The 26,352-nt window shown below is 40.2% G+C and overlaps 1 protein-coding gene across 1 annotated transcript in view; it reads left to right on the forward strand.

The window, feature by feature from the left end:
• GABRB1 (gamma-aminobutyric acid type A receptor subunit beta1) overlaps window positions 1-26,352 on the forward strand; it is a 438,990-nt gene that overhangs the window by 389,615 nt on the left and 23,023 nt on the right. The window lies entirely within an intron of this gene.

The following is a 26,352-nucleotide window of genomic DNA, read 5'->3' on the forward strand; positions in this document are numbered from 1 at the left end:
TAAAAAAATGACACACATATAATTTTATTTCTGTCCTCAAGCTACACAAAAACAGTTGTTTCAAATTTGGAAAATAAATCTTTCTGCCTCCCAGTAACTCCCCTTTAGTTTAAGGCTATATCACCAAATCCCTGGGTCGGGAAGATCCCCTGCAGAAGGGAATGGCAACCCATTTCATATTCTCGGGTGGAGAATCCAGAGGAGCCTGGCAGGCTATAGTCTATGGTTTTGCAAAGAGTCAAACACGACTGAGTGACTAACACTTTCATTTTTCATATCACTGAAAGCTTCAGGTGATGCTAGGAATAATGATTAGGTTAAAGATTAAACTGGCTAAAATTAAGGCTAATGACAAAAGAAACGTCACAATATTTGTGACATCTGGGTTTCTAGGAGGATTCTGGCTACATCTGGTAATGAGCAGGTGTGTTCTGAACTCCGAGGTGGGTAAACATCTGGGACATTACAAACAGACAGCTGTGCTTAACAACTTCTCTTTCAGCTTGTCTTGGTCCAGTAGAATTAGGTTGTTGCCTCTAAATTTGGGGGCTTGACCTCCCAAGGACAACAGCAAGCTACTTATAAGTGGGTCATAATCAATGAATAAGAATGAGTTCTCAGATGTTCCCCTAAGGAGAACACAAAAGTTTCTTCCACATTCCACTAATTCCATTAAATTCACTTTATGTGAGGCAACCCAGGCTATCACTTTAAGTCTGCTTAGGTGCCTAGTTAGATGAACAGACAGAACTTAATTGGATACAAAGGAGAAGTTCTATTTTTCCCCCAGTCCTAAACCCCTGCATGCTAATAAAGCTCTCTTTACTATTCTTGCACCTCAAGCCAGATCTATAACATTCCAGCCACTTTCAGTCATTTACCAAAAAAACTCAGTCCTGTTTAAAATTCAGATTCTCTCCCCTCTCACCCCACTTTTGCATGCTGTAGCTTAAGGAAATGCAAGAGGGAAAGGGGTGAGGTCTGTCAGCTTGCCTTCCTCCCAGGACTCCAACAGTTTTCGGTCCCATGGACTACTCCAGGCAAGAATACTGGAGCCGGTGGCCATTTCCTGTTCCAGGGGGATCTTCCCAACCCAGGGATCAAACCCTCATCTCTTGTGTCTCCTGCATCGGCAGGCAGATTCTTTACCGCTAGTGCCACGTGGGAAGCCCCAGAGGAAGACAACAGCCATTGCTTAATGGCTGAGTGATTGCAGTCCTGTGCCAAATATCAGTGCTCCTCCAACTAACCGTGTCTGATCAAACATGCCGTTTGTATGGCAGGCACCCAAGGACTGGATCTGTCTTTAGGTATGTGAGTGAGCTCTGGGCAGGTGTGCGGCTTCATTACACAGCTTCTTTATATGAAGATGAACAGCTATTGCCACTAACTACCACCTTCCCCAACCTACTCCCCATACACACTCACACACAAACACACACGCACACACACATGCACACACACACACACACACACTGACCCTAGGAATCACCAAACTTCTTTCTACTGTGTCCACTTGCCCTGTAGGGCAACCTTCATAGATGGGCCGCTTAAGCTGCTAGAAACCTAACATTGTGAAATAGTGGAAGGCAGGCTCCTCCCCTGCTGACCCTCCTTCTACCAGGATAGCAAGCTCACAGCCTTTTCCCTACCAGCACAGGGTCAGGCATATCAGCGAGTCTGTGCCTAAGCAAACAATCACTACAAGGAAATGAGGTGCAGAGTGTCCCTGACTTGCAGGTATTTCCAATCTTTAAATGATTTTCCCTTTTTTCTCCTTAATGAAGTGAAGAGAAAGCCAAAACTTTCTTTACTAGCTAACTTACACCCTGACGATTTTCTCAGTCTTTCCTTTCCTCCTGTACTTCCTCTCTCTTCGTACCCTCTTTCTTCTTCCTTCCATTCTATTTATTTGGTCTGGTGCAGCTATGGTGATTAAAATTATGATCAGCTGCCTCCCAGGAGACCCAGGAATGGACATGCAGTTCCACCTGCTTGTGGTTATCTTTAGAATGTATGATCCTTTGTTCCTCTTTTCGCCCCAGTTTCAGATTCCATTCACCACCTTGGGGACAAAGGAAAAGTCTCATTTGCATGAGTTTTATTTTCACATCACCAAACCATTTGGCCCATCGCAGACTCAGTGACTGAGCAGTTTATCCATCTACATATAAAGATGACAGTCTTAAAGGATATACCTGGGCCATGATCCAGTTCTGCCTCTTAACATGTTATATGGTCTTAAGGCAGATTGCTCAATTTAGGTTCAAATTCCTCATCTCTAGGACAAGGGACAATACCAACCTTGTGGAGCCTTGAGAAGTGCTCAAAAGATATGTTATTTAATATTTTCATCAGATTCACAAGCAGCACTGCAGCAACAAGGTGCAAGCACTGGGTAAGTAAGGTCTGGTGTCCGACATCAAGGAGTTCACACTCTAATATAGAGGCCAACACATAAAGACACAGTTACGATGAAATGTGGTGAGTCTAAAGAAAGATATATACAAAGTGCTAATGGGGCCAGACTGAACTAGATACGAAATCAGATGTATAGAAAGGTCTCTGTTTTAATCGCCTCCTATTCATTCTGTTGGCAAGAGAGATATTCCTGCAATAGGGCATGAACACGTGACATCTGACAGAGGACTGAAGACGTCAGCAGCAGTTGATCAGTCACTTAGGGGAGGACACCATATGCCATGCCAGGCTACATGAGGATTTCACTCAGGAGCACAGTGAACCATCAGGGGCTGTGGGAAGCAGGCTTTGTAGTATTAAGAGGGTGAGATGTCCCTGGTTTCCACAGGGTGGGATGGACATGACTGGCTTGTTTGAACAACTCTACAGGCTGGCAGGGAGCCACAACCCATTACTCAGGGATGTGTAGGACCTTGCCTGGTCCCCATGATGAAGAGGGTTATTTGTCTAGGGAATCTTATCCACAGGAGCAGATCAAAGCCCTCCTGATTTCATGAGATGTCAAGGCAACACACAATATAGAGCTTTAATTTTAGGTCTTACATGACGTCTTCCTGCAGCAAACATCCTCTAAATTCAGTATGAAAGACTAACCATGAGATATGTGAGTGACTGGCACGGGGTTGGGGTCACCATGTTCCAGTTGAAGTAAATAGCACTGCCAAATGCAAACTTCTTCCATGGACAGTGTGTGCGAGATCTGCTCACATTCAATGTTGCTGAAACATAAACGGTGCAGTAGAAGGTGGTAGAAAAAGACCCTCAAGGCACAGACAAAGGGTGATCATAAAAAGCCTTGAAGCCAGGGAAAGAGCTTAGATAATGTTCTGCTACTCTGATGCTAGAAGGTATTCTTCTAAAATGATTAGGGGTCCCATAATTGAGGGAAAGGACTATTGAAAACAAATTATACTAATGTCTTACTTCATGATATTTTAATATCCTACTACAGTACATTTGTAAACCTCTAAGATGATGTGCATTACCACACAATCTTCTTGAACCTGGGGACATAAGTCTTCTAGGAAATTTTTTTCCAGATACCAATTAACTGTTCCAGGGAACAAACTTTTTAAATTACTGTTATAGGTAATGAGGGATCATTAAAGATTCAAACTGCAAGTGACATTTTCATATTTGTATTTTAAATTAAGTACCCTGGTAGATGTGTAGAAGATGAATCTGAAAGGATAAAAATTTGACTATTTAGTGAAACCAGCTAGAAGGCTGTGGAAGCTATCCAAGAAAGCACCAGTGAATAGAAGTAAGATAATAGAGACAGGAGAGGAGGAAATTTGAAAGATGAGGTTAAATGTATCAGTGGGAAAGCTAGGTCATGCTGCAGTCAGAAACACTCACCAAAATTCCAGTGACTTACAGCAGAGGCTTCTACTCTGTTTACATCGTCTATCATAAATTGATATGGAGGAGGGGTTTTGCTCCACAGAATTACTCAGGGACCCAGCTGATGGAGATTCTATAATCTTGTAGCAACACCATCTTGAAGAGAATGCTTCTTGGGTCATTACAGAAAGGGAAAAATCATTCAGACATTGGCTTTGGCCTGAAGAATACATATCATCTCTTTGTTCTTGTTGGTATAGCCCACTGACTAGAAGTAGTCACGTGGCCCTAACTAAGTGCAGTGGGTCTGGGAAATATGATCTTCCACATGTCCAGGAATGGAAAACAAACAAACAAACAAATATTTGTAGGATCATTCACAGTAAGGGACAAAACAGAATCAAGATGGCTCGCACAAGTGACTAGTTGAATGGCAGTGCCATGAACTGGGAGTGTGGGGGTACCAGAAGAAGGACAGAGTGTTTAGGAGATGAAGTGATAAACATTTTAAGTTTTAAAGGAGGAATTTTCATCTGAGGATGACAGGTGGATTGTGGGAAATTTGAAGTCTAAGTCTCAAACGAGAATTATATCCTAGAAATATTTAAGGTTTAGAAATCATTATCAGTAGTTAAAACCAAGAGCGGAAGCATTACCCAGGAAGACTAGGATATTCTCTAAGGAACGTCACAGTTTTTGATTTGAGAGAAAACCCCAAAAGGGAGAGAAACTGTCAGAAACAGACAAGAAGAGAGCAGAAATGTTCTTTCAAAAAATTGAGAAAAGGTGAGGTTCTGAGAGAAAGTAATCAGCAACAATAAATACACCCAAGAGATCAGGTAAGATAGAAGCTTAAAAGGGCCCAGTTGATTTCGGAATTAAGCCATTAATTCCACATGTGAGATCAGGTGATATTTGTCTTCCTTTGTCATTATTTCATTTAGCATAATATCTAGCAGGTTCATCCTGTGCTCACAAATGGCAAACAGTATCTAGGTACGTGTGTGTGTGTGTACAATGAACATGGGAATGCAGATATCCCTTTGAGATAATGAGCTCATCTGCTTTGGATAATACCTGAAAGTGAAATTTCTGGATTGTAAGGTATTTTCTTTTTTTAATTTTTTGAGAAAACTCCATAATATTTTCCATATCATACATATCAATATACTTTCCCATAAACAGTGCACAAGAGTTCTTTTCTTCCCCCCACATCCTCACCAAAATGTATCTTTCTTTTTGATAAAAGCTATTCTAACAGGTATGAGGTGGTATGTCCTTGTGATTTTGATTTGTGATTCCCTGATAATTAATGATGTTGAACACATGTTCATATATATGTTAGCCAATTCTATGTCATGAGAAAATGTATATTCGGATTCATTGCACAGTTTTTAAATTGGATTATTTGGCATTTTGCTATTGAGTTGTATGAATTCCTTGTATATTTTGGATATTAACCCGTTATCCAGATATATGATTTGTAAATATTTTCTCCCATCCTGTAGGTTGCCTTTTTTGTTCTTTTGTTTTCTTTGCTGTGCATTTGAAGTATTTTCCAGTCTTGCCAGTTTAAAATCATACCAGGAATACATTTTTCTTCTTTGCTGAATTACCATAAAACATAAAACAAGCTATTGCAGAAAGAAGTTCATGAGAGGAGGAGACACCAGTTAGGCTGACATGATTTGACTAGTGAGAGGACAGTGAGGATATGAAAGAGGCAAAGAAAAGTTTTCTTCCCAATCTTCTTTCTCAACGTCCATGAATCCTTCATCTATTCAACCAATATTTAGTAAAAAGCTTATTAGAGTATGAACATTCAAAATCACTGCAAATGGTGAATGCAGCCATGAAATTAAAAGATACTTGCTCCTTGGAAGAAAAGCTATGAGAAACGTAGACAGCATATTAAAAAGCAGAGACATTACTTTACCAACAAAGGTCTGTCTAGTCAAAGCTATGGTTTTTTTCAGTATTCATGTATGGATGTAAAGAGTTGGACCACAGAGAAGCCTGAGTGATGAAAGATTGATGCCTTTGGACTGTAGTGTTGGAGAAGACTCTCGAGAGTCCCTTGGACTGTAAGGAGATCCAACCAGTCCATCCTAAAGGAAATCAGTCCTGAATACTCATTGGAAAGACTGATGCTAAAGGTGAAGCTCCAAGACTTTGGCCACCTGATGTGAAGAACTGACTCACTGGAAAACTCATTGAAAAGATTGAAGTCAGGCGGAGAGGGGACAGTAGAGGATGAGATGGTTGGACGGCATCACTGACTTGATGGACATGAGTTTGAGCAGCTCCGGGAGTTGGTGATGGACAGGCAAGCCTGGCGTGCTGCAGTCCACAGGGTTGCAGGGAGTTGAACGTGACTGAGCAACTGAACTGAACTGAACTGAATGACGCATGAGCTTTCCACACTCAAATTGCCCTAGTGGTTGACTGTGACATTTCCTCCTTGCTGCTTCTGTAATATTTTGTACATTCCATTATTTTAGCACTTTTAACATTATATTGTATTTATTTATTTCTCTTATCTCTGAAAGTGATGAACTCCTTCAGGATAAAAGGCAGAGTAAAGATTTTATTGATCTGTGTACACCAAAAACTCATCCCAATGCCTGGGCATAGTAAGCATGCAATAAACACTTTTGTTTTTAATTAAATCTTTCAGTAATCACATCTCTGTGAGATCATTATGATTAGCCTCATTTCACAGAAAAGGTAGCTGAGACTCAGCATGGCTCCACCTTAGGAGAGGTCAGAAGCAGTAAGTGGCAGAGCTGAGACCAGAATTCCATGTCTGTTTCTCTCCATCACACAAGAACTGCTCCGACATCTTTTCTTTCTGCTGTGATGGATTCAAAATGACTTACACGTATCTTTTCAATTCCTCATTCCTTTCAAGATTACAGATTAGCACTACAATCTAAGATATGAATGGGTAATAGATCAAAACCAGTCCACAGACTCACACTTTTTTACCTGAGCTGAGCCACTGCATGCTGTACTATAATAAGATTACACACATGAAATTGCTGGCTTTGGTCCATAAAAGGTCAAATATTAGCACTTTCATAAGCTTCAACCTAGTAAGGTACAGAGTCATTCTTTCTATAGCATATAACTAGAAGTATGAATTCAGAGAAGGCAATGGCATCCCACTCCAGTACTCTTGCCTGGAAAATCCCATGGACAGAGAAGCCTAGTAGGCTGCAGTCCATGGGGTCGCTAGGAGTCGGACACGACTGAATGACTTCACTTGCACTTTTCACTTTCACGCATGGGAGAAGGCAATGGCAACCCACTCCAGTGTTCTTGCCTGGAGAATCCCAGGGATGGGGAAGCCTGGTGGGCTGCCATCTCTGGGGTTGCACAGAGTCAGACACGACTGAAGCGATTTAGCAGCAGCAGCAGCAGCAAAAGTATAAATTAGTAGTATAAATTAACAAGAATGAACCTAGGCAGTGTGGTAGGGAAGAAAGATTTTAGAAATGCTGCCCTAACATGGTTTGTGACTGTATTCCCTAAACAGACTAAACCTCAGCATCCTAATGATTACTATGGAGATAATAATTTCTTCCTCACTGGCTGTTGTATGGGTTGAATGACATGTATTGCTTGCCTCAGAATTAAAAGGTCTTACTTCATGGAACATCTAATCAGGTATCAACAAACAGTTGCCTACTAATACTTTTTAGTAAAAAGTAATCTTCAACAAGAAACAAATAGGCAAGCTCTGGGGTTTTAAGATGAATGTGATATGGAATTTCTCAAAGAATTCTCAAGAGGATAGACTGGTTTCACCTCTAGAAAAAATAACCCAGCTAAAGACTTCCTTTAGAATGAAAATTAAAAACCAGTGTACCTGCTTAAAAGCAATCTAGATCAGTGGACACCATTATCTTCAGTTTCAGGGTCCTTTGGGCAGCATTATGTGGGTTAAACCAAAGTACAGCTGAAAAATCCCAAAGTGTAGCATAAAAAAAGGCTATGCTAAAGGATTCTTCTAGTATAATTTTAAAATACATATTTTGATAGCATGAACTTCTGGAAACTGAGCACCAATTCCTAATATTGAAAACATCTAAATGGAGATTCTTTGGGAAGAAAATTTCACCCATTCCACTCTTACAGCCCCAGCTATGTTGTTTCATGAGATGCTAACTGTGCATCTTTTTGCTCAGGTTCTAATGTGGCCTTTAGATATTGTGTAGAGTAGGAACAAGACGCTAGACTTCGTAATCTCTGTACTTTTTTCCCCCATAGATACAGCTAATATAAGTAAAAATTTCAATCTATAAACTAAAATGTACCCATTTAATTTTAAACTGTGTAAATTTAAAAATTTATTTTAAATTTAAATTACTCTCATAATTTCCACATAATCCCTCAAGTTCAGCACTTCCTCAGACACTCAGGTGTAGACTCAGGAGCACCAGGACTGTTTCTTTCTTCCTGCTCTTCCCTGGATGTTGACGGCGAGCTCGGAAGACACCAGAGTAAATGCCAGGGGAGCGGAGGGGATGTGACTTGGTCTGTCGGCAGTGTCGCTCTTTTGTGCCACCCTCCCCCTGGGGCTGATCCTAAGCTCTGGAAAGTACTTAGGGTACATTGCACAGGGGGGTCAGAGAGGAGCTGTTCTACTTTCATGCTCCATCGTTGGGTCCTAGGCCAGCTTCTGACCTCAGAGGTAACTTTTCCTGTTTGCATCACAGCACACGTGAAATCAGGTCCCACTCTAATGGCAACTAGGCATTCTGTGGGTGCCAGCCCAGGTCCCACTGAACGCTTGCAGTGCTTGCGACGTGCCCAAGACTTAACTGAGTCTTCAAGCCCTGTCCATGCTGTATCCTTCCAATGAGGTAACACTGAGACGTCTTTCTTGACCACAAGTTTTCTCCCAGGGCACATCTCCCAACCACAGCCCTCCCCCGCTATTAAAAACCCACAAGAAACTCAGATGGAGCTGTCTCTAGCACTCTGCAGCTTTAACAAAGCAACTGTTGTCATAAATAGTGGGATGAATAATGCTTTCTGCAATACTTGCTTGCCTTCAGCATAAAGCACAGGCTCTACTCCTATACAGAACTTTAAAGCAGCTGTCTAGCATCATACCCCCACCACAGAACCCAGCATGAAGAGGCAGAGGCAACCGGCGCTTCCCAAATTCACATCTGATTCTTCCTTCCTCTCTGCTCTTTTCCCCCGTTCCCTTCCTTGAAGTGTCTTTAAATTATGTTATGTGTTGGGAGAGTTGAGGGTAAAAAGAATTCTTCAGAAAGTTTGTGTATATGGACATCCTTCTTTCAGGCTGCTGCTGCTGCTGCTGCTAAGTTGCTTCAGTCATGTCCAACTCTGTGCGACCCCATAGACAGCTGCCCAACAGGCTCCCAAGTCCCAGGGATTCTCCAGGCAAGAACTCTGGAGTGGGGTGCCGTTTCCTTCTCCAATGCATGAAAGTGAAAAGTGAAAGTGAAGTTGCTCAGTCGTGTCCGACTCTTTGCGACCCCATGGACCGCAGCCTACCAGCCTCCTCCGTCCATGGGATTTTCCAGGCAAGAGTACTGGAGTGGGGTGCCATTTCCTTCTCCTCTTTCAGGCTAGTATCTTTTAAACCGAAGAGTCAAGAATTTGCCATGCTTGTTAGTCAGGTTACCCAAGGGTCAATTTTCCCTCTACCCAGCCCTCGGTAGCATGTAACCACAATCTTACTGTCTTGGCCTGAGGCCCTTAGATTATAAGAAACTCTATTTGTGATTTGAGGACAAAAGAAATCTATATCTTCCTTTCATGAAACATCTGTCTGCTTAGAATGAAATCTAAGTAAATTATGAACCAATTGCCATATCATCAATACAAATAGCCTTTTCTTTTTTACCTCTTAAGAAACTTTATTATTAGCTATATGCTAATAATAAAGAACTGTCTAGCTATGTGCTAGACAGTTCTCCGAGAAGGCAATGGCACCCCACTCTAGTACTCTTGCCTGGAAAATCCCATGGACGGAGGAGACTGGTAGGCTGTGGTCAATGGGGTCACTAAGAGCTGGACTTGACTGAGCAACTTCACTTTCACTTTTCACTTCATGCATTGAAGAAGGAAATGGCAACCCACTCCAGTGTTCTTGCCTGGAGAATCCCAGGGACTGGGGAGCCTGGCAGGCTGCCATCTATGGGGTCGCAGAGTCAAACACAACTGAAGCAACTTAGCGGCAGCAGCAGAATTTGAAATTCCTTTTCATATTCTTTTCCAGTCTAAGTTAGTATTAATACATAATATTGAGCAGAGTTCCCTGTGCTATACTGCAGATCCTTTTGGTTATTCATTTTAAATATGGCAGTGTGTCCATGTCGATCCCAAACTCTCTATCCATCCCTCCCCTCCCCCATAGTCTTAATATGACCTTCTACCAACCACATTCTACCCTCTAGCTATGGACCAAAGTGTCCCAACATCAGCATTACTGGCATGCTGGGCTGGCTAATTCATGCAGAGCACAGCCCTGACTATTGCAGAACGTCAAGCACCATCCCTGGCCTCTAGTCACTAGATGCTAGTAGCATCCATCCCGCAAGTTGTGACTGCCAAAATGCCTTCACCTGTCGCCACCTGTCCCCTTGGCAGAGGAAGCCACCCTTGGTTGAGAACAAAGCTACAAACCTATCCAGGAGCAACAGGTGATGCCTGTGTAATGCTTTAAGTATTTTGAAGATAGATTGCTTCTAAGAAGCACTCTGTAGCTGTAACTTTGCAAAAACAACCTTTTTTTACCTTCCCTATGAGTCAGATACTGCAGATTATTGGCCCCTTTTCCACAGATAAAAACTTGGAAGCATTCAGCTTTCCCAATCAGGTCATGGAAATCTGTACTTTCATTTCCCTCCTCTGAAAATGACAATGATACTCACTGTATTTCTTCCCTGGCCTGAGATCAGGCAATAACATTAGAACAATGCCCTTTCCTAACTGCTGTTCTCAGACTTCTACATCAAGCATCTTCACAGATAAATTTATATTTGCCTATCTCCTTATTTCATGGACATCAGAAATAAAACCCTCAACATAAAAAAATGGCAGCAAGCCACATGTTTCATCAGTGTAACTGCCAAGTTACAGGGAGTGAAAAATCAATTCCAGCAAAATCAGTAATAATCTGATAGGTTTTTTTTTTTCCGTCATGCCCAGACACAATGCAATTTTTAAAACACAGATATTAATGTGCCCAACAAGCCTACCACAATAACCTCCATGACACCAATCTAGCACTTGGGAATGAGCACAGATAAATTGTAGATACAAACAACTATGAACTGTCAGCTCTTCAACATTCTAATCATAAGGATTTCAAAAGCCAAGAAATTATACAAAAACATATAATAGTTTATGAGCCACAAAAGCACATGGCCTCCTAGTTGCTAGAGCTATCCAACTTGATCCTAAAGGAAATCCAAAAGAACATGGGATATTCAAAAATGGTTGAGAACTGCAAGAGAAAAGCTATCTTGTTGGAAAATGAAACCAACCACCTTTAGACACTAGAGCTTGGTTGTTGTTGTTGTTGTCCAGTCACTCAGTTGTGTCTGACTCTTTGCAACCCCATGGACTGCAGCACGCCAGGCTTCCCTGTCCTTCACCCACTCCTGGGGCTTGCTCAAACTCATGTCCATTGAGTCGACGATGCCATCCAACCATCTCATCCTCAGTCGTCCCCATCTCCCCATGCCTTCAATCTTTCCCAGCATCAGGGTCTTATTTCTAAAGAGTCAGCTCTTCACATCAGGTAGCCAAAGTATTGGAGCTTCAGCTTCAGCATCAGTCCTTCCAATGAATATTCAGGATTGATTTCCTTTAGGATTGATTTCCTTTAGATTTGATCTCCTTGCAGTACATGGGACTCTTTAGAGTCTTCTTCAACACCACAGTTCAAAAGCATCAGTCCTTCATTGCTCAGCCTTCTTTATGGTCCAACTCTCACATCCATACATGACTACTGGAAAAACCGTAGCTTTGAGTAGATGGACCTTTGACAGCGAAGTAATGTCTCTTCTTTTTAACAGCTGTCTAAGTTGGTCAAAGCTTTTCTTCCAAGGAGCAAGCATCTTTTAATTTCATGGCTGCAGTCACCATGTGCAGTGATTTTGAAGCCCATGAAAATAAAGTCTGTCACTGTTTCTATTGTTTCCCCATCGATTTGCCATGAAGTGATGGGACCAGATGCCATGATCTTTATTCTTTTAATGTTGGGTTTTAAGCCAGCTTTTTCATCTTCCTCTTTCACTTTCATCAAGAGGCTCTTTAGTTCCCCCTCACTTTCTATCATCTGCATATCTGAGATTATTTATATTTCAGCAATCTTGATTCCAGCCTGTGCTTCATCCAGCCTGCCATTTCACATGTTGTACTCTGCATAGACGTTAAATAAGCAGGATGACAATATACAGCCTTAACGTACTCCTTTCCCAGTTTTGAACCAGTCTATTGTTGTATGTCTTGTTCTAACTGTTGCTTCTTGACCTGCACAGATTTCTCAGGAGCCAAGTAAGGTGATCTGATATTCCCATCTTTTTAAGAATGTCCCACAGTTTGTTGTGATCCACACAGTCAAATGCTTTAGCATGTCAATGAAGCAGAAATAGATGTTTTTCTGGAATTCTCTTGCTTTTTCTGTGACTCAGTGGATGTTGGCCATTTGATCTCTGGTTCCTCTGCCTTTTCTAAATCCAGCTTGAACATCTGAATGTTCTCAGTCATGAACTGAGATTGAAGGCTAGCTTGGAGAATTTGAGCATTACTTTGCTATCATGTAAGATGAGTGCAATTGTGGGGTAGTTAGAGCATTCTTTGGCATTGCCTTTCTTTGGGATTGGAATGAAAACTGACCTTTTCCAGTCCTGTGGCTACTGCTGAGTTTTCCAAATTTGCTGACATATTGAGTGCAGCACTTTCACAGCATCGTCTTTCAGGATTTGAAACAGCTCAACTGGAATTCCATCAGCTCCACTAGCTTTGTTCATAGTGATGCTTCCTAAGGCTACTATGCTGCTGCTAAGTCACTTCAGCTGTGTCCGACCCTGTGCGACCCCACAGACGGCAGCCCACCAGGCTCCCCCGTCCCTGGGATTCTCTAGGCAAGAACACTGGAGTGGGTTGCCATTTCCTTCTCCAATTCATGAAAGTGAAAAGTGAAAGTGAAATCACTCAGTCGGGTCTGACTCTTAGTGCCCCATGGTCTGCAGCCTACCAGGCTCCTCCATCCATGGGATTTTCTAGGCAAGAGTACTGGAGTGGGATGCCATTGCCTTCATATTTATTACTATATGTTGTGTGCAACACATTTGTGAAAATCCAGGCAGGGACTACATACTCTTCATTCACAAATGTAGAAGGCATCATTTAGAAACTGAATGGAATGGGTCTCAGTAAACAGTGTCTGAATGTAATTGATATGGTATATGAGACTAAAAGACATAGCTTATAGATAAAAGAAATTAGAAACTAGGCAAGTTAGTTAATATAAGTTAAAATTAACTTTGACCTGATAGAAGGCTGATTTTTAGTTCAATGCATTTTATTGCTACCAGTTGCATAATAATAATAAGATATGTGAAGGATGGGTCCATTTTCTACGCATAAATGTTTGTTAACTCATGTGCATGGCTAAACTAGCATAGGGTGTACTTTTGAAGATGTAGTGAGATTACAACTTAACCATTAAATATACCAAAACAAGTCATTTGTTATAGTCATTCTAGTAACAGTTAGAGTTGTATGTATTCAAATACAAATAGATATTTCTAGCTAAAAATATGAATCTGTGACTAGATATATTAATCAGAATTGTTCTAGTGTTATTTAACATAAATGAATTTTAAAATAAAACCTTGTGGGAATCAGTGATCCAAAGCTAAAATAGTCAGGAAAAATGTAAAACTTCTGCAATTGAAAATAATAAACTGTTCAGACAATATCGTCTCTGCCTATAAATCTGGAAGGTCTTGACTGCCCTCTACAGGGCATACAAATAATTTTCACAGATTTGAACATTTAGGCATTTTTTAGAACATAAAAAAAAAATAATTTACTGGGGTTTTATTTTTAAAAGATTTTTATATATTCACCACATAAGTTTTTTAAAATAAAAAATCCATTGTCAGCACATAAAGAGATACCATTATTAGCTACATTGAAATTAATGTAAGTTAAAAAGAGATGGATAAGAATTTTTGGGGATATAAAATATTCTCCTTTGACTATTAAGACAATAAAATGTAGATGGCTAGTAGTTTTTTGTACTGAGTAACTTCCACTGGTAAAAAAAAAAAAAACACATAAGACAAACACTTAATAGTAAGATTTTAGCATTTCCAAGTGTGATTATCTTTTACTTCACCAGTGATTTTGGCCATACAGTAACCCTGATTCTGATCTTTAACCAATAATTTGCCTAAAACATATGCACCCACATATATTAATTCAATATAGCTCCATTAGCTGGGCATTGTGAAGGGAAAGTTATCATGAGCCTACACACCATTAGTACACTAAACAAGTATTAGTGTTGACAGAATGGAATACACCACTCCATGTTCCAGAAGGTTAGAAAGAGAAATTCAGAGACATTTAGGATGATGAGGCTGATTCGGTCTGGGAAAGATTCTAGCCCTGGACCCCATAGAAAAGTTCTCAGAAGCAGCTTGATTTCTCCAAACACAAGTCAAAATAGACTTGATACTGATACATATGGAGATACAGGCTCAAAGCTAAAACCATTAGGTGAATATTAAATGAATAGATGATGTTGCCACCCTGAAAAATGCTGATTAAAGATTTTTTATATCAATCTAAAGGAACATTGCCAGTAGACTATAACAGAGCTCTATCTTTGTCTCTGACATCCCACATTTGTCTTAATCAAGAGAATGATAAAAAGGCATGTTTATCAAATTTGAAGAGAACATGAAGCACAGGTGAGCAAATAAAAAAATTTTTTTTTAAAGTCTCAACAGCAAGTCAAATTGAATTAGATCAATTTAATGGGGACTATATTAGACTATACTAGATCCATTCTGAAGGAGATCAGCCCTGGGATTCCTTTGGAAGGAATGATACTAAAGCTAAAACTCCGGTACTTTGGCCACCTCATGCGAAGAGTTGACTCATTGGAAAAGACTCTGATGCTGGGAGGGATTGGGGGCAGGAGGAGAAGGGGACGACAGAGGATGAGATGGCTGGATGGCATCACTGACTTGATGGATGTGAGTCTGAGTGAACTCTGGGAGTTGGTGATGGACAGGGAGGCCTGGCATGCTGCAATTCATGGGGTTGCAAAGAGTCAGACATGACTGAGCGACTGAACTAAACTGAACTGAAAAATAATGTGACTGTCAAAAAGCTCATTTAAACTTGTGCTGCTTTAACAGGTGACTAGAATAAGGAAAGTATTGCTCTTTGCTAGCTAGCTATACCAAGAATACTGTGATTTGGACAGATAAGGCATAAAGCATGTAGGAACTTCATCAATATGAGGCCAGAAAAAATGGTAGGGGAAAGAGGTCAGACAGGGTCAGACAGGCTCAGCCTCAAAGAGGGCACCTGAATAACCCATGGGGATGGCTAGAGCATGCAGTCCAACCTGCCAGACAATTTCATCTTGAGAAATTCCAGGTGGGGGCCAGTTTAGAGTCAGGACAAGCCACAGTCAAGATCAGAAGATCTGATGATGGCAGCAGAATTCCCACCAGTGGTAAATTTAGGAGAAACTGGACGTATTTCAAATAAAGAAAGCATAGAAGAAGATCTTAGGCAGTGTACTAGAGCCCAGTTGGTCTCTAGGCTCCAGCAAAATCATTTCACCAAAAAGTACTATACGCAAAATGTCTACATACTATGGGCTTATCAAGGATCTTAAATTATTAGATCCAAAATACATAAAGGAAAAGTGAAAGTGAAAGTCACTCAGTTGTGTCCAACTCTTTGCAGCCCCATGGACTGACTCTTAATGACCCCATGGACTGCATCATGCCAGGCCTCCCTGTCCATCAGCAACTCCTGGAGTTTACTCAAACTCATATCCATTGAGTCTGTGATACCATCCAACCCTCTCATCCTCTGTCAACCCCTTCTCCTCCTGCCTTCAATCTTTCACAGCATCAGGGTCTTTTCAAATGAGTCAGCTCTTCACATCAGGTAGCCAAAGTATTGGAGTTTCAGCTTCAACATCAGTCCTTCCAATAAACACCCAGGACTGATCTTTAGGATGGACTGGTTGGATCTCCTCACAGTCCAAGGGACTCTCAAGAGTCTTCTCCAACACCATAGTTCAAAAGCATCAATTCGTCAGTGCTCAGCTTTCTTTATAGTCCAACTCTCAATCCATACATGAATACTGGAAAAACCATAGCCTTGACTAGATGGACCTTTGCTGGAAAAGTAACATCTCTGCTTTTTACTATACTGTCTAGGTTGGTCATAACTTTTCTTTCAAGGAGTAAGCGTCTTTTAATTTCATGGCTGCAGTCACCATCTGCAGTGATTTTGGAGGCCATAAAAATAAAGTCTTCCACTGCTTCCACTGTTTTTCCATTCATTTGCCATGAAGTGATGGGGCTGGATTCCATGATCTTAGTTTTCTGAATGTTGAGCTTTAAGCCAACTTTTTCACTCTCCTCTTTCACTTTCATCAAGAGGCTCTTTAGTTCTTTTTCACTTTCTGCCATAAGGGTGGTGTCATCTCCATATCTGAGGTTATTGATATTTCTCCCAGCAATCTTGATTCCAGCTTGTGTTTCATCCAGCCCAGCGTTTCTCATGATGTACTCTGCATATAAGTTAAATAAGCAGGGTAACAATAGACAGCCTTGATGTACTCCTTTTCCTATTTGAAACCAGTCTGTTGTTCCATGTCCACTTCTAACTTTTGCTTCCTGACCTTCATACAGATTTCTCAGGAGGCAGGTCAGGTGGTCTGGTATTCCCATCTCTTTCAGAATTTTCCACAGTATGTGATGATCCACAGAAAGGCTTTGACGTAGTCAATAAAGCAGAAATAGATGTTTTTCTGGAACTCTCTTGCTTTTTTGATAATCCAACAGATGTTGGCAATTTGATCTCTGGTTCCTCTGCCTTTTCTAAATCCAGCTTGAACATCTGGAAGTTCTCGGTTCATGTATTGTTGAAGCGTGGCTTGGAGAATTTGAGTATTACTTTGCTAGCGTGTGAGATGAGTGCAATTGTGCGGTAGTTTGAGGATTCTTTGGCATTGCCTTTCTTTGGGACTGGAATGAAAACTGACCTGTGGCCAGTCCTGGTCACTGCTGTGTTTTCTAAATTTGCTGGCATATTGAGTGCAGCACTTTCACAGCATCATCTTTTAGGATTTGAAATAGCTCAACTGCAATTCCATCAGCTCCACTAGCTTTGTTCATAGTGATACTTCCTAAGGCCCACTTGCCTTCACATCCAGGATGTCTGGTTCTAAGTGAGTGATCACACCATCATGATTATCTGGTTGATTAAGATCTTTTTTTCATAGTTCTTCTGTATATTCTTGCCACCTCTTCTAAATATCTTCTGCTTCTGTTAGGTCCACACCATTTCTGTCCTTTTTTGAGCCCATCTTTGCATGAAATGTTCCCTTGGTATCTCTAATTTTTTTGAAGAGATCTCTAGTCTTTCCCATTCTATTATTTTCCTCTATTTCTTTGCCCTGATCACTGAGGAAGGCTTTCTTATCTCTCCTTGTTATTCTTTGGAACTCTGCATTCAAATGGGTATATCTTTCCTTTTCTCCTTTGCTTTTCGCCTCTCTTCTTTTCACAGCTATTTGTAAGGCCTCCTGAGACAGTCGTTTTACTTTTTTGCATTTCTTTTTCTTGGGGATGGTCTTGATCCCTGTCTCTTGTACAATGTCACAAACCTCCGTCCATAGTTCATCAGGCACTTTGTCTACCAGATCTAGTCCCTTAAATCTATTTCTCATTTCCACTGTATAATCGTTAGGGATTTGATTTAGGTCCTACCTGAATGTTCCAGTGATTTTATTTTTTTATTAGTACTTTTATTAGTGACACATAAATTAAGTTTAAGATAGAATGTGAATACATTTTAATACATTTTAATATATTGAAAATAAAGTGGGAAGCTGTCTCTAAAAGCCAAGGTACTTGGGATCTAAAAGGCTTTAAAAGGGGATGACCAAGTATAGACAACATTAATGGATTATGCAGTATTAATCCGGTATGAAGGAACAGGTCTTTTGGAAAGTCATTCTTGAAATTTACACAGTGGGCAAACATAGGAACTGGCCAGGGTTGACCAGCATGAGAAGACTGAGAATCCTGACTCTGCTTCTTGTGCATCTTATATCTGGCTGGAAATAGTGGAGGGTCTCTCAAGGAATGCTTAAGAAACCAGCAGACAATCCTGGACTTGAAGATTTCAGATCTAAGGAAGTGACATAATTCCAAATCTGATGCTGCTGAATTTCTAAATCACTCAGGAGTGGCTCAATGACCAGGGCAGGTTTAATCTTGGGGGTGAGTCGGTTCAACAGGAAAAGTTGCCAGATAATGCAAAAGGAGGGGTAAGGGATGAGGTAGACATGGCCACCCCTCAGTTGGGGTTCCCATGGTTCAAGGAGTATATCAGCAACCTCAGAACTGCTGAGAGGAGAGGTTTCATAGGTTGAGTATATCCTGGGGAGGACCAAAACCTAAAGAAGGAAACAATGAAAGGGATGATGAGACGTGTGCTCAAACATAAGAGGTGCTGTCATGTAAGAAATGTACTTGGCTTGTTTTCTATTGGCACAAGGGGTAGATAAAGATCAGATGGTGAATGCTCTCAGAAACGATGAATTTTTACTTATTATACAGACATATTTTCTAATGATTACCTAGAAATCTAATTAAATGTTGAGCTGACTAAGAAAATAGCAAGAGAGCCATCCCTAGGGACAGAATGACCACTCAAATGGTGAGTCATCAGGAAGGAGTCACTTATAAAGTGGCTTGTTGCCTAGATTTGTACCTACAGTTTCTTAATACTTGTGAGAATGCTTTAAAAATCTGGCTTCCCTGATTGCTTTACTGCTTCTTAGGATATAGAGATAAGTGAGAAAGGAATCCCAAGTAGCCTTTAGAGTAAGTGCTACAATAGACTTGGAGCCACTTAAAGGATTAGATCCAACTAGCTTTCTAGTGGTTTAGATGGTAAAGAATCCGCCTGCAATATGAGAGACCTGGGTCCAATTCCTGGGTTGGGAAGATCCCTTGGAGGAGGTCATGGAAACCCACTTGAGCAATTTTGCCCATGGACAGAGGAGCCGTCCGTGGGGTTGCAAAGAGTTGGGCATGACTGAGCGAGCGACTAAGAACAGAGACAGGTTTTTCATCTGCTTCAGAGATGCACCATTACAAATATCTAACAACTTTGTAATAGGAAGGCTCTACACAGCTCCTAGACCAGAGATATTGATAAATTCCTAATATTTTGGCCTTCATGTGGAGGATAATAGAGAGGGGCAGACTACTAAATCTATTTCAATAGGTCAACTAAAATCTTGATCATGAGTGATTTCAATTAGGTGCTAATAATGACTGGCATAAACAAGAAGGGAAGAAACCAGCTTTTATAGCTAGACTGGCCACTCTCCACTGAGCATTTCTTGTTTACCTACAGCTAAAAGAGAAAGGGAGAACTTCTCTCCTCCAACTTTTAAACACAATTCCTAGCTTTCTCTAGGACAGGACCAACTTGGGTCACAGGCCTATTTCCAAGCAAAAAAGGTGGCCAGGAGACTGCTATAACCTAATTGTTTTAGACGTGACTTATTGCTTAACCCTGAGCCAATGACCATAGCAAAGAGGATGATGGAGTTTTAACAATTGGCTTAAACCAATCAAACCTCACACTGTGAAACTTGTGATAAGGCTGTGGCCACACCACAGAGGCAAATATATTCACTTATGTCCACTTGCAGATTAGAAGCTGAAATCTCTCTATTCTCTAAAACACAGTTCAGTACAATTTTAGACCATCCTCCCAGCTCTATTAAGCACAGCAGGGAGTAATTTTTATTTCCAAGTTAGAAAATGCATCCAAAATAGAGTGTTTCAAGAAGTGAAGAGAAATACTAGCAACCAGTTCCTTGTACATTTGTACTAGCTCCCTGCATCTTTATCCACTGACATCAACTTAATTTTATCTGTACTTTCTGCACCACTAAGAAGTCCCCAGGGACTGAGAGGAAATTTTGAGAGCTTCTGTGTAGTTATTGTTGCTAGGAAACAATATCCTTGGTATCCAAGTGTTCAGGCTTTGAGACACTGTGTGAAGTCACTGGTTCATAAAGGGAACCTTTGGTAAATAGGTTGTTTGGGTGTGAGTAAATTGATGTTCGCTTTCTGTGGCAAAATGTTCTTGTGTAATCTTTGAATAATAGTTTATTTCTAGGCCTCTCTTTTTTCCTTTGGATCCAGCTGCTATTATTGTTCCCATGAGAACTCACTCACTCACACTTCTACCTAAAATGGAGTGAGTATTATTTTTCCCCCAAATCATCCGTAATTATCTCAGTGCCTTGAACACTAAGCCTACGAGGTTTTAGTTAAACAAAGTCAAGTGAGCTTGGGAATACAGACCCAGACCACTGACTGTATAAATCATTAAATGCTATTAAAAGTCACAGTGATTGACAGCCGTACTCCTGCTCTGCTATTGGGCATGGCACTGAAGGATTCTGCTGCCCTGCAGAAGAGGGGGCAATGAGAAGTTTTCAGCTCACTACTATCTTCTTCCCTCTCAATCCCACACTGAACCATCTCTGGTCCTTCACCTCTAGATATTGCTTACATATTTCTCCCATAGAACCCCACAACTTGAAGATCAGTCTGAGGTTGTAATTTATCACCTAGTTACTCAGTAAGCCTAAAATTAATAAGCAGCTTTTCCTATTTCCTTGGGGCCCAGACCCACCTGTAAGGCTCCTGTAGGCAGAATCACTGTAATCAAGAGTGTATCAGGCTCAAGAATGCTACCAAATAAATTATATATCAGGTTACCAGTTTGAGACAATAAATTCAGACCCCCTAAGCAGCAAACAGCATTCATAAATTCATTTATTCACAAATACATATATTGGATGCATAACTATGGGCAAAATATGTTCTAGGATTTGAGAATTGCTTTAATGCATAAAAGAAGGTCTTTGCTGTCAAAAAGTACATAATATAATGAGAGATGGAGGAGATAAAAGGCAGAGATAAATACAAAACTATGTAAACAGATAAAATATTTGTACAATAAGATGTACTATGTGTTGACAGAAACTCAGTGGGAAAGCAGAAACCACTCAAGGTTTTTCAACAAGGGAATGAGGTAGATGGAACTGGAGCCTATTATACAGAGTGAAGTAAGTCAGAAAGGAAAACACCAATACAGTATATTAACGCATATATATGGAATTTAGAAAGATGGTAACGATGACCCTATATGCTAGACAGCAAAAGAAACACAGATATAAGGACAGACTTTTGGACTCTGTGGGAGAAGTTGCGGGTGTGATGATTTCAGAGAATAGCATTGAAACATGGGTATAATCACATGTGAAATAGATGACCAGTCCAAGTTCGATGCATGAAACAGGGCACTCAAAGCTGGTGCACTGGGACAACCCTGAGGGATGGGATGGGGAGGGAGGTGGAGGTGGGGGGGTACACGATGGGGGACACATGTACAACCATGGCTGATTCATGTTGATGTATGGCAAAAACCACTACGATATTGTAAAGAAATTAGTTCCAAAATAAATTAATTAATTTTAAAAAAGGGGAACGTAGTAGAGAGAATTGATCACAATGACTGGAAGAGCTGGAAAAGCAAGAGAGAAAAAAGAAAAGGGTGTTAAGGGAGCAAAAGCCAGAAGCAAGCGCCCATGAGCCTAAATCTGTTGGATCCTATTAGAAATGCTGTCCTGGCTGTTTGTGGAGGTGCCGTGAGAGTCTGGAATCACCCCCACTGTCCCAGCAGTGATTGCCAGCAACAGCAACACTGCCACCTTGTCAGAGACAGAATCAAGGGCCTTTCCTTCCCCTTCTACCTTCTAATCTTCAGCCCGTTCTTCCTAGGGGCATCTAAAGGAAGCAAGAGAGACAGAGAGTCCACCCCCGAGGTACAGAACAGAGTTTAGAAAGCAGGATGTGAGACATAGAAAGAGCGAATGAATGACCAGCAGAGGCCACAGCAGAGGTTTTAATGGAAAGCTCTGGTAATCCCAAATCTGGAAGAAATAATCTTCCCTAGAAGAGAAAGACAATGTATAGATCTAGATTTTTGTTGCAGAATTGTTATAGAAGCCCATTTGGCAACAAGCAGAAAGAGATTTAATAAGGAAGTGCTGCTTACCAAATTAAAAAAACAGAAGTAGTAGGCTAGTCTAGCCCAGGCAGCTAGAAATGACTCCCAGCACCACGGTGCAGACTGGCCCTACCATGGGGAATGAGCGCTTCACTACAATCAGGAAGCTGGTGATCAGGTAGCTCCCACCATCATGTTGACTCCAGAACCACAGAAAGTTAAAACCAGGATTCCTGGCTCCAGAGCCCTCTCTATAATGTATGAGCTGCACCAAAATGAATGCTCAAATATATCACCTTTGACATCACTTAAATTCATTTAATAAGGGTACCTATATCTTTACCTTGGGAATTGTAGTTTTAGCTTTCCTAAATATTAGAACATGTACTAAAGGAAGCCAATCCACACAGATTTAGAAAGAAATTTTGTGGTGAAATATGTTACATTTTACATGAAATATGCAATCTCCAAGAGGGCAGGAGCCAGGTCAGTTTTATTCGCTACTGTAACCATGGTAACCTTCCATTCCCAGCACATAGTCTGCACTCAATACCTACTCATCCAATGAGTAACACACACATAGGTTTGTGCCTGGTTGTCAAGCTGTTAGTAGCACAAAGTCAAGAGTCTTAATTTTTACAGTTGTCTTAGATTGTCTAATCTGTTTGTTTTAATTTTAGAATCACTTTTGTCTAGTTCCACCCCCCCACACACACACGAAAAAAGCCCATTGGTATTACTAGGCAATCACATTAAATTATAAACGAACTTATGATGTTGAGTCTTCCTATTTGAAATATGGTATGCCTTTTTATTTGTTCAAGGCTTCTTTTGTGCTTTTCAAAAGTGTTTCAAATATTGCTTTATGTAAGTCTTGCCTGTTTCTAAGTTTATTAGTAGATATTTCTTGTCTCTATTTTAAAAACAGTCATTGTAAATTTTTGTTTTTATATATGAAAACCAATCATTTCTGTGTAGTAATTTTGTACCCCATAATCATACTAATTCTATTGTTTGTAACAGTCATTCAGTTAATTCTTTAGGGCTTACTGGATATGCAATTGTATAATTAATCTTAATAATTTAACCAGCAATTTTCCAACTTTATAGTTCAAAATTTTGATTCACTTAATGGCTAGTGTTTCCATAACAATGTTAAAAATAATAGCAATGACAGTGGACACTCTTATTTTGTTCTTAACTTTCATGGGAATAGTCCACTATCTCCACAATAAACATGATTCTAGTTTTGAGACTGAGAAAGTTATATCTTACCACATTATGGAAATATCCATATAGTCATATTTATTGGGTGGTGTTGTTTGTTTTGTTAAAAAAACAGACTGGCTATTAAATTTTGTCAAATGCCTTTTTAGCACCTGTGTATACAATCATATGCTTTTTTTCTCCTTAGATCTGTTAATATTATTACTAGATTTTTCTAATATCGAATCATTTGCACTCCTGGAATAAACATTGTTTATTTAATTATGTTATGCATTGTTATTTAATGTCCTGCTGGATCTTGTTTCACTAATATGTTCTGTTTATGAAAATAATTTGGAAGTTTTTATTCTTAGCTTATACTTTGGAATTGTTTAAATAGAAATAGAATTATCAGTTCTTAAATGTTGGAATCTGGTGCTTGTTTGTAAGGGGTAACATCAAGCTTTTTGTTTGTTTGTTTGTTTGTTTGTTTAAATTATTTTATTTTATATTGGAGTATGGCTGTGATAGTTTCCATGGACATCAAAGGGACTCAGCCACACATATACATGTATTTTGATCTTCTATCTCTCCTGATTCAAGCTTTAGCAAATGCTTTTCTTATAACAAAATTATGTTTTATTCAAATTTTGAAATGTCTTTCCATAGATTTGAGCAAAGTTGTCTTAAAATTCTTCCCCCCTGTTTCCAAAGTGCTTTCCCTGATGATATCCTAGTTATCCATCCTGATTCCTTTGTTTGACTGGAGTCCTCTGTAGAATAGTTTCCTCAAATAGGTTCCTGGGTATTGTTCTCGGATCTTTATATATCTTCTTTTGAAAGAAGTGGTATTTCAGCAGAGAATGGGACACTTGAGTCTCTGAGTTGCTGCCCTTTTTCTTTTACACTAGCTGTTCTGAATTGTTATTCTATAATCCCTTCCTTTCTAAAGCTGTATATCTGAAGTCCAATAGCTTTTCCTGTGAAAACACCCTCTATTCTGTGTCTGGAAGTTTGTAAAATTATTATTTTACCTTGGAGTTCAGGAATGATATCAGGGTTGCCTGATATAATGAACCCCTCAATAGACAGAATTATTTAGTTGTTAAATTCAGGGAAATTTGTATTTTGGTTTTATGTGTTACAGCTCTTCTTCTTCTTTCACTCATGCCCACTATTCGTATATTAGCCCTTATGTTTTCCACTTCTCTGTAATTTGTTCAAACTGTCGTCCAAGCCACTAATCTAGCCTCATCAGTGGCATCTTCTCGTCAATTCATCTAACACACTTTTTCATTAAAACTTATGGGTTTCAGAACAAGGAAGTAAGGAACTTTTTCCATGCTAATCATATATCCTTATGTGTTCTCAAATTTTGAATAAGGGTGGGAAATGAGAAGTTCACACTCTTGTCTGTTTTCTCCAACGGTTCTTCTCATGAGATGACATCTATTTTGAATATCCTGCTTGTTTTGCTTCCCTAGGATGACTGGGTTTTCTTACAAATATTGTTGTGTTTTTCTTGCATATCCCTTGGGGTTTGGACCCAATAGCCAGAGCCCCCTAAATGGAAACAGTGTTCCAGGTGGAAAGCATAGTGGGCTCCAGGCAAGCTGTCATTCCCCTACTGATGCACAAGAGGTAGTCATCTCTCCATTTTTAAAATTTTAACTCTTATTAAGGGAATGGCTCAAATGGTAAAGAATCTGACTGCAATGCTAGAGACCTAGGTTTGATCCCTGGGTCAGGAAGATCCCTTAGAGAAGGGAATGGCAGTCCTCTCCAGTATTGTTGCCTAGAGAATTCCATGGACAGAGGAACCTGGCAGGCTACAGTCCATGGCATCGCAAAGAATCGGACACAACTTAGCAACTAACACGTTCATGTTACATCTTATTAAGAGCTTCCCAGGTGGTGCTAGTGGTAAAGAATTTGCCTGCCAATGCAAGAGACATAAGAGATGTGGGTTAGATCCCTGGGTTCAGAAAATCCCCTGGAGGAAGGCATGGCAGCCCACTCCAGTATTCTTGCCTGAAGAATCCCATGGACAGAGGAGCCTAGCAGGCTATGGTCCATAGGGTTGCAAAGTGACTTAGCACACACACACATCTTATTAGAGGACTGTGAAAGCAGCAGTTACTCTAAATAGTCACACAAGTGGTAGCAGTCTTCATTAAATAGGCCCCAACAAATCCCCACACCCAGCTTTCCTCCTTAATCTCACTGTTCTAACCCCCATCCAAGTACCTAAGCTTCTAGTCCCCGGTTCTCTCCTTTCTAAATGGAAAAGAATTTGATGCTTTTTTTATTTGAGGTGAATATAAATAAAAAATAAACTTATCAGGTAAACATATTTATATACAGACCCCTCCCCATAAAAATTTTTTAAAAGCTCAGGAATTGCCTAATTAAATAGCTTTGGCAGGAGGGATGAAGGTGGGACTATTAACAGAAAAGCAGAGAGTCTAAGCAATCAAATCTCCAGGCTCCTGGTCCCACACCTCCACTCCATGACCAGAGGCTTCTACTCTGAAGAGAGGAGAACTGCAGGTCTTTGGGATAAGTGGATATTGGTGCAGAGCTTGAAGATAAGAATATAGGCTGAAAACAAAAGGATTGAATAAAAAAGAAAAGAAACTTAGAAAGATCCTCTTTGTCTCTAGAAGATAGAAAGATACAAATATAGCCTTCTCTATGTCTTAAGTGAATTTTAGACTTTTGGCTATATCAATTCATTGTTTTTATGCAAGCTATTCTATGATAATCTATGGTCTATTCTATAACCTTAAATAGACTACTGGCAAGTGGGAGCAAAACTGAAAGGGAGAATAGATTTCAGGATAGACCCTTCTGCCACAATCTATAATCCTCTTCACGTTCTCCTTAAATTACTTAAAGCTCACTCTCATAAGGATTACAAATATCATCAAAAGATCATATGGTTCCTAAAATCTTCACATA

The sequence above is a fragment of the Ovis canadensis genome, chromosome 6, assembly GCF_042477335.2.
Source record: "Ovis canadensis isolate MfBH-ARS-UI-01 breed Bighorn chromosome 6, ARS-UI_OviCan_v2, whole genome shotgun sequence".
Classification (NCBI taxonomy): Eukaryota; Metazoa; Chordata; class Mammalia; order Artiodactyla; family Bovidae; genus Ovis; species Ovis canadensis.